Here is a 9,833-nt window from a genome sequence, read left to right as displayed (position 1 = left end):
CAATAGGAATATATTTGGGCTAAATTTGTCCATATTACCTTAAAACAAGAAAGAAAAATTGAGGCTCATTTTACATACTGTTTTTGTCTTTTCCAAGCTAATGTTTTCTTTTATATCCCATCAACAAGACTTGTGGAAAGGATTTGCTGTTTGCATCAGTAGAGATATGCAAACTACTCTGTTTACCAGTCTCCTGAACTCTGCTCAGGAGTAGCAGGGTAGAGAGAATGCTCAGAGGGAAGTATACTTGTCCAAGAACTCATAGGAAAAAAGCAAACTGTAACTACTGGCTGATGAACCAGTATACCAAGCATTATGTCAAGGCCACGTAAGGAGCTGGTACTAGCTAGAATAGAGGTTACACATTGGTTAGCGTAGTATGACAAAGATAGATTTACCTGTGTAAACTAACAGGAATTGAAAGATTATATCATGATCAAGACAAGACTATATATATATATATATATATATATATATATATATATATATATATATATACCTCCAAAGAGTATGCACATAATTAAAATTCAAGATAACTAAGAATCAGAAAGTCAGAAATACAGATAAACAAGCTTGAAAAAATCTCATGAGCCGAGACAGTGATATATGGAGAGCGAGTATATCACAATTAATAAAAAACGATCCCCATATTCCTTGTATTCCATAGCTTCAATCAATGATTCTGGCATATAGTAGGTATTTGATAAATATGTGTTGATTTAAGCCCTGTTGAATTGAAGACTGGAAAGCTTGCTATCCCAGAGTGTTGTCATTACTGCACTGTCAAAGATCAAATACAGATTCTGGTTCTGCTTGGAGTTTGTGAAGAGTGAAAGAAAGATTTTGACAAAGGTATTAACTTCAGATGCATCTGTGAAATTCAATGAATAATAGCAATTGGGTTTTATAGGAGATCCAGGCTCATCTCAAGTGAGACGCTCATCTTAGACATCTCATAGGAGAGATGCCATGGGATACTTAGAGGCATATGACTTTCTAGAAGTTTCAAACCTGGCTTCCTCAAAGATAGTCTTTGTATCTATACACATTTGAACAGTCATCTGTGCATCCACCCACTATTGCCAGGTAGCACAATTCACCAAGAGACAAAGATGCTGCTTCTATGTCTCTAGTCTTGGCTAGAGTTTTCTCTTTGAACACATCTGTCCTTTCTCTTTTACTATTTACTGAGAAAAAGGCAAATGAAACACACATGATAGAGTCCTAAGAATACCTCCTGAGTTTTATGCAGGCGTTGGAGGACCTCCCCAACACAGCCACACTCAGTCCTTTATCCTATGCCAAAAAATAACACATCCATTTTATTAATATGTTTCCAAGAAAAATAGATAGGTAAGAGAAGTCAAACCATACTGCACAGAATAAATTAAAACAAATCATCATTTAGACGTCACTGCTATTCTTCCAAAGGCCCTCTCTGGTTGTCAGCCATCTCATCCGTCCTCCCTCTTTCTTATTGCAGGCGTTAATCTCTTGTGATATTCTGAACAATTCAACTTAGTCTCTTGAGTACCCCACTGTGTACAAGAAAGTAGCTACACTTTAATTTAAGAATTAGCTCACAACTGTCTTGCATTATCTAAGCAATTTCTTAGAGGTCTTACCTCTCATCCAAGGTAGCTAATTAAAATACTCATTTAAGAAAATACTTCTCTTTTTATGGGCTACTTTGTTGATATACCTTTCCAGAAGATAAACTGATATACTAGTTATACCCATTCTTAGACATTGCTGCTCTAGAAGCTATGAAAATTGGTGAGAAGATAAAATGGGACCAGGGAGGAAGCCTCATAAGACAGAATAGTGTGTGAGGTCATAGATATATCACTAATTTCAATGGTATGCCATTTATTTAAATGTAAAATGAAAATAATAATGATCATAATCTACTGGGGGTATTTTTATTTTTATTTTATTTTATTTTTTTTAGGATAAGCTGTATTGGCAAATGTACAGCAATTTGCACAATTCCTTGTGAAACTCCAAAATTATGTTCTTCATCCTATTCCCATTCCAACTGAGAATAAAAGATAAATACAAAGAATAGAAAAAGGAAAGGAAGAGTAGGTCTATTTAGAATAAAATAATGTTGCATGGAAAAAACATTTAAATATTAATATTTCAAATTAAAAGAATTTTGCATGTTTATATACTGTCATTTTCTTGGCTCAGAAGTTATTGCAATTTATTTAGTAAAAGCAACTACTAAAATTCTCCGTTTTCTAGTAATTGGTGAAAAAAATTGACATTGTAACATTTTATTCTCTATTCTGCACAGAAGTTAAATGGACTTAGGACAGTTGGACATTTATCGCCATATCTTTGACTCCACCTTTTCTAAGCAGGCTACCAGTCGGATTGAGAAGAGACCAGAGTGCAAGAACTTGTTTTCCCTCTGAAACATCAGTTTCCACTAATCTGAAGCCTCTCAACTTGGATATAGAAGTACAACCAAACAACTCATACTAGCTTAATATTTAAACATGACTTCACCAATATGACCCTCCAAGTTCACTTATTCCAACCGCTTTCTTCCTTTATCTAATATGACTGTTTTTTTTATAGTCCTTGGAGGTGTTTTCTTCATAAGTTGTCTGTGTCAAATTTCTATTCGAGGACATGTTTATTTAGCAATGATTGTAATAGGTCATCAATTCCTCAACTATACAGTGGGGCAACTGGACTAAGTCACTTCTATCTGTCATTTCTTGGTCTACATTCCTGCAATATTTCACTTATGATTTAAAATTAAATAACCAAAGAGAAGCAAGCCTACTCAAAGTCATAATAACAATAATAATAATAATGTTTATTTGTATGCATTATAGATATTGGCATATTGTAAATTTATAATAAAGTCCTTTATATCGACAAAGATGGTATTAATTTTCCTCTCAGTTATATATCTTTAGATAGGTTTCTTCCTGGCTACAGATTTATGACTTCCCTTATCTTAGAACATTTACTCTAGAAAACTTGCCATAGTATAAAGTTTTTCTCTTGCCCTTTGAGAGTAAATCTTCTCCCAGTCTTTGCCTGTTTTGCAATTCAAGAATGTCTTTCTCAAGGACCTGTGAGCCATCTCTTTGAAATGCGATCATCAATAAAAATAGTGCTCTTATCTTCTAGTCTTTATGAGACTGTAGAAGCCTAACTTAGATAAACACCAATTAGCAAACACAGAAGGCATGGAAAAACATCACCTCTCCTCAGGTCCTCCAGTACTTTTCCACTAGCTTACCTCAGCACTTAATTCAGTACCATTTGTTTCAATAGATTTGAGTTTGTAGGGGAGGAAAATTCTTCGTTCATCCTCTTATAGTCACAGTTGGGTCTGAACATTTAACTGACAAAGAGATTGATAGGAGAAAAGCATATGAACTATTTAATACAAGTTTTACATGACACAGAAGACTTTATAAGGAAATAAAGACCCAAAGAAAGAGTTAGACTTATGTATTTTTACACTAAGTTTGATGAGAGCAAAAAGTTGTAGAGGGATATGACAAGTTAAGGAGTATAAGGTAAAAGTAGTAAAATAGGGAAACAGTAAGACCTACTTGTTGGGATTCTTCTTGGAGTTCCCTTGTCTTTGGAGAGAAGGATAGAAGGGCAATTCTCTCATGAGGATTTTATGTAGTTTCAGGGAAGAAGGGTGAGGGAAAGAAGAGAGAAGAGTGAACTTCCTGCCATTTTTTTCAAACTCCTTCAGCCTAAAATAGTATGTCAAGAAGCCATTTAAGGGGATAGCATGTCCTGAATTGCATTAAGTTCTCTCTTCCCTATTGCAATAGTCTTGAATAAAATTTCCTAGCTTATTTAACTTGTTCAGTGCAATATTTATCTAACAAAATGCATTATCTCAGTTTTCTAACGATTAAAAAATAGAAAATTACACAATCGAAAACAGTTATATTTGAAAGAACACAAGATTAGATCATAGGCATAGTGTCACAGAGCTAGTTATTGTTACTTATTTCTTCTACCCAGTAGGAGAAACCCGATGACACAGGATTCACACCTGATCTCTACACAGCAACGACCAGCTCATGTCCATTATATTACGACTAGGGTTGGGTTGGGAAACGCTGTTTTATCTTCCAAATTGCTATTAAATTACTATTTTAAATGACTTACCCAAGTAAATCAGGGTGAGGAAGAGTGTGCTGAACTGAATTAGAAGGCCAGCATTCAGTGTTCAGCTACTTAGACCCATCCTGTTGTGAAAACAAGAAAAAGTCACCTAAACTTTCTGCTTCTCAAATTGCTCATTTATAAAGTGAGGAAAAGTTAGATAGGAATATTCGTGAACATTTATAGAATACTTATTATCACCATGTATATATTTTTTTTTCGGCAAGGCAACCCTTGGTTGACCTCACAGATTACAAGAATCTTGTCAGTTTACAATCCTTTATTTTTTTATTTTTTATTTTTAACACCTATAGCACATGGTCTTCTTAGTGGTCCTCCATCCAAAGACCAACCAAGTCCGACCCTGCTTAGCTTCCGAGATCAGATGAAATTGGGCTTGTTCAGGGTGGCATGGCTGTAGACTACCATGTATCTTTTTAAAGCACTTTACATATATTAACTCATTTAATGTTCTAATATAGTCACCAATAGATAAATTATCATTTCTATCTTACAACTGAGCAAACTCAAAGTAGAGTGTCGTTAAGTCATTTGCACATACTGACGCTGCTAGAAAGTGTGGTAAAGCCAAGATAAGAAAGAAGTCTGACACAGAAACCCATGTTCTTATCAGACTGCACAGCATCTCTATAGCTGACAAGTACCCAGGCCCGGCATCTACGATGTGGCATTTAGTGCACACGCAAAAAGTTTTATCATTGCTATTATTTACCCTTTTATTAAATGCACATATTATATCATTCTGGCTAGAATCTGGCTAGAAGATTTCAATAAAATGTAAACATGAATTATTTAGAGTGACATTTGTAAGACAGGAAGCTACTTGTATTGTCCATATATGTAAACATAATATTCCGTATGTCCTCTATATGTCATGTCAGCCTCCTGGTAGGAATCATCTGTCTAGGCAGGAAGCCAAGATTTAGAACCAGCTGGTATGAGAGTGCCAAGGTTCCATGGATATAATCGCAATACCTTATGACATTCATTCCTGAAGGAAGAGTAACAAAGTGTGAGCCTCAAGAGTGAAAGGGACAGGGAGAGGGCTGGATTGAGGTTGGTAGTGGGAAATAAAACCAACAAGTTCACCACATAGGGTTATTTTCCACCCTTCCTTCCATGTATCATTTAAATTTTAATCTGTGACATTAGAATAAACATAATTTCCTCTAAAAATTTCAATGCAACATAAATAAAATAGTTCAACAGTATAAAAGTTGGGGATATAAAACTTGACTGTCAAATATTTCGAAAGAAAGCCATAAGGACCTTTGATAGATACCTTGCAACAAAAGAGTGTAATATTCTCCTTTAGTCATGGAGAATGGAGGTCACTCTTAATAATGACAGCATCGAAATCTCATTTAACATACATTTAAGTGGATGAAGATAATGGTTATTTTAAATCTGCTAGAGAAGAAGAAAAAAGGCTAAGAGAATTTCAACAGTGCCCAAAAGAGACTGGATAATTAAAGGGCTATTTGAATGCTTCACAACCAAAAAAAGTTGCTTTTTATATTCCTATATTTTACTCTTTGTGAAGACCATATACTGACAAACAAACAAACAACTCATGACAAAATTTCTATTCTTCAAGAAACCTGTTTTATCCTTGTCAGAATTTTTGTTGGAAAATTCCTTTTATCATTAATGGATTAACACTGACACCTTATGAAGTGAGTTTATTGTCTTAAATCTTCTACAAATAAAGTCTAATATTGTTTTTCTGAGGAGAAGTAAGCTGTTACTGCTTATCAATCAAATTATCACTGTGCCCCTTTGTACACACTGATACAGAAGCTTTATTGGTTTGGCCTATTAACACTGAGAACCAGAAAAAAGGTAATACTCTGAGGAATGCAAATATTTCAAATGTTTTCTTAAATTACTCACTGCAATCTTTGTTTAAAGGTCAATAGAATCTGGTAATTATTTTTATTGATATGTGTGTTCACATAGCAAGTGTTATTTGCAAAAGTTATTTACTTAACTTCTCTGAGTTATATCTCCTATGAATTGAAATTTATCTCAGAACAACTTTAATTAAAAAAATCTAAATTTGCCTTTCTGTAGCATCTGAAAATTATGTAGTTGATCAAAAGAGAAACAACAATTTTTTCAAATTTTTAAAGAATATCTGATGAATAGTCTCCAAATATTTGGTATTATTTCTGGTATTATTTCCCTCCCCATTAAATGTAGATGAAACCTGTGACCTTCTAACCAGTGAAATATGGCAAAGGTGATTAGATGTTACTCCTGTGATCACATTATGTAAAATTTTATCTTGCTAGCAATCTCTCTAAAGACTCTTAAACTCAACCTAGACCATTCTCCTTTATGGCTTGATAAGGTAAGCAACCATCTTGAAGAAACCCAGCTGGCAAGAAAATGTGAATGGCCTCTAAAAGATAGGGATAGCTGGTTTCCAATCAACAGCCAGCAAGAAATCAGGGCCTTTAATTCTATCACCTTAAGAAAATTCTACCAACAACCAGATAGAGCTTGAGAAAAGATTTTTCTCTAAGTGAGCCTCCCTATGAGAATATAGCCCAATCATTTTCTTGATTATAGCCTTGTAAGACAAAGCAAAGGATCCAGTTAAGTTGTGTGTAAAATTCTAATTTATAAAAACTTTTATATGATAAATGTGTTGTTTTATGCTATTATACTTGTAATAATTTGTTATGCAGCAATAATAAATTAATGCACTTCATTTTTTACTATTAATTAAATAAAAATCAAGAATCAAAATACCAAATCCAAAAATTTATACTTGCACATGATAAAAATAATACACAGAACAAAGAGTACATGATAAAAATATCTTTCTCAAAAGATCACACTAGTCTTACTTACAAAATGTAACCATTATTAAAGAAACTCTTGTGTAACCTACCAAAAGTCATCTGAACAATTTCAATTAATTTATGAGAAATTTTATTTTTCCATTTTTCCTGAAAATATATACTTTAAAAAACTATTAATTTGAATGAAAAAAATAGCATAGTAAATTGTTTATTTTTTTATTATTTTAAATCTATAGGTGAGATTAAGATATTTTTATTTGTTCAACTGAAATTTGACTGTCTCTTCTCCTGTTAATAACCCATTTATATTCTGCCTATTTTTATTTTGCAATTTATCATTTCCTTATCAATTGATGGAAATAATTAATACATTACTACCAGTAATATGTGTCTCTCAGAAACATGTCAATTTCTTCTAATTTTCTTCTGTGTTTTTTTACTTAGTTTTGATTATCAGTTCCTCTGGAGAAAGATTTTAACTTACTGCAATCAAATCTGTTAAGCTTTCCCTTTATGGTAATTCTGAAACAAATGTTTTCTATAACAATATTTACTGAGTATGTGTATTACTTTCTGATTTTTTTTCTTCTTATTTACTTCTTTTAAAATGCTGACAATGACCTATTAAATGGATTTTTTTATAGTTTTGTAGTTAAAAATATGTTTCTATTCTTTTTTGAGTACTACACATAAGTATTCAATTTATCAATTTAAATTGATAAATTCTTATGTTAATTATTTTTTTCCTCTTGAAATACTTATAAAAACACAAAACTTTGGAATAGTAAATGTACAATAGACCCCTACCGACAATGATTGATTGGGATAATGGGCCTATGTTGTTTTTTAGTTATATAAATTATATATATAATTATCATATATAGCAAATATTTATATATATATATGATTTGCTTTGTCCATTATTCTATGTGTAATCTCTGACTAACCATCTTATCTTTTTTTCTTTTGTTCGTTCTTTCTTTCTTTCTTTCTTTCTTTCTTTCTTTCTTTCTTTCTTTCTTTCTTTCTTTCTTTCTTTCTTTCTTTCTCTCTCTCTTTCTCTCTCTCTCTCTCCCTCCCTCCCTCCCTCCCTCCCTCCCTTCCTTCCTTCCTTCCTTCCTTCCTTCCTTCCTTTTTTTTAAATTTTGAGATAAATCTTTTATAATTTTCTGATCTCCTTCCAGAATTTATGACATTACTAGATGATCTAACAAAAATAAATGGTGGGCAAATAATAATTTATCAATCAATGATGTTTCCTCTCTACCTCACTCCACAATTAATGAAGCTTTAACGATAGTACTAAGTTATAAAAATTAAGCTCTATACCTCAAAAGAGAAACTTGGGCCTGTTCAGAGTCCATAACATTCCTGGAAAGTTAAAAACAGCCAGTGAGATTTAAGGTGTTGTAACACTATGGAGATCAACTTTGACACAGATTTGAAGATGCAGTAGGGTTTAGCTTCAACCAATAATCCACTCATATGTATACATCATAATAAAAATTTTAAACTTGTGTCCAAGAACAAGGGTATGACATTATTCATTGCAGAATTATTCATAAGCATGAAAAATTAGGAGGAAAGTGTGTACTAACAGAATAAACAATAAATTTGGTACATTTGTACTTTAAATAGAGTAATAAAATGAATGCATTAGAGTTATAAGTATTGTGTTAGCCAGGACACTAGCTATGTATTATAGCTCAAATATAGTAGAAATTTATCTACTTACAAATCATCTAAATCAGGTATTTCTCATTGGCTATCAGCTTCTCTCCAAGTGCTACTTTATAGGGGCTAGGCTTTTTTCATCTTGTAGTTCCATTATCATCTAGTAAATTGTCAACATCTTCATCTTGAAAGCAAGAATGGAAAAATGTCAAGGAGTACACTTGTTAGTTAAAACCTTAGAGCAAGAAATATCCCATCACTTTCATTCACATTTCATTATATAGAACTCAGTCATATGGCTGCACTTATCTATAAAGAGGTCTGGAAAATAGATTCTAGCTATGTGATCCCTCCCCTCAATAAACAGATTTAAAAAAATAATAACAAGGCAGTTTTGTCACATGTATTGGTATGCATTAGTCTTGATATTGGGTAAAAGAAGAGCAAGTTGAAAAAAGATAAGATTGATAAGAAACAACTTCTATAAAATTCAAATACATGCAGTGCAAACCAAACAATATTGAAGAAAATGCATATGTAATAAAAATATAAAAAAAACTCCATGGAAATGATAAATTCCAAATTCAAAAGTATAGTTACCTTGGGGAAAGGGAATATATTGGGGAGGGTACATAAGAAACACTAACTTTATTTATAATGTTTTATTTCTTAAACTATTCATCTGAGTTTTTACAGAATATTTCAAAATAAATTTTTAATAGAACCTGGTAAACTGTGATTCTATATGAGTGAAGACAAAGGTCATAAAAGGCAACCAGCTATCTAGATTATGTTACTCAGAGGGTTGTGTGGATAGGTAAAAGTTGAAACTGAGGTTGTACTATGCTAACATATCTCGAAGCACTAACGAATACTTGCACTTGTATGAAAAAAGAGGATAGATATGTTGGTATGACAAACAAAGGTCAATAGAACTGGGAATAAAATGAAGAATGTGAAGCCGTTTAAAAATTTACTTGCACATTTCTAAGAAATGCTTCCCCTTTAAGCTAGAATGTTGGGAATCTTATAACCTGTACCCTAAGACGTACGGACATGTGTCTCTTGGCTCTGATTAATTGAAGAAAAACTCATATCAGCTAGAAAAACAAGTGGTGCTGCTTACTGTGAATCTCACTAAGGAGTATCAGGAAATATCACCTTAGTGAAAAT

The 9,833-nt window shown here is 32.7% G+C and overlaps 1 long non-coding RNA gene across 1 annotated transcript; it reads right to left on the bottom strand.

Annotated features, from left to right (window-relative positions):
• Nucleotides 1–518: 518 nt before the first annotated feature.
• LOC118615050 lies at nt 519–9,155 on the bottom strand. The gene is made up of 3 exons (XR_004956317.1): nt 8,722–9,155; nt 8,316–8,357; nt 519–4,238 (listed from the first exon to the last, which is right to left on the bottom strand). It is a non-coding gene; the product is annotated as an uncharacterized LOC118615050 (long non-coding RNA).
• Between the last annotated feature and the right edge of the window lie 678 nt (nt 9,156–9,833).

This window comes from Rousettus aegyptiacus, unplaced genomic scaffold (genome assembly GCF_014176215.1).
Source record: "Rousettus aegyptiacus isolate mRouAeg1 unplaced genomic scaffold, mRouAeg1.p scaffold_m13_p_3, whole genome shotgun sequence".
Lineage (NCBI taxonomy): Eukaryota > Metazoa > Chordata > Mammalia > Chiroptera > Pteropodidae > Rousettus > Rousettus aegyptiacus.
The sequence above is the reverse complement of the archived record's forward strand: the minus strand, read 5'-3'. Positions and strand labels throughout refer to the sequence as shown.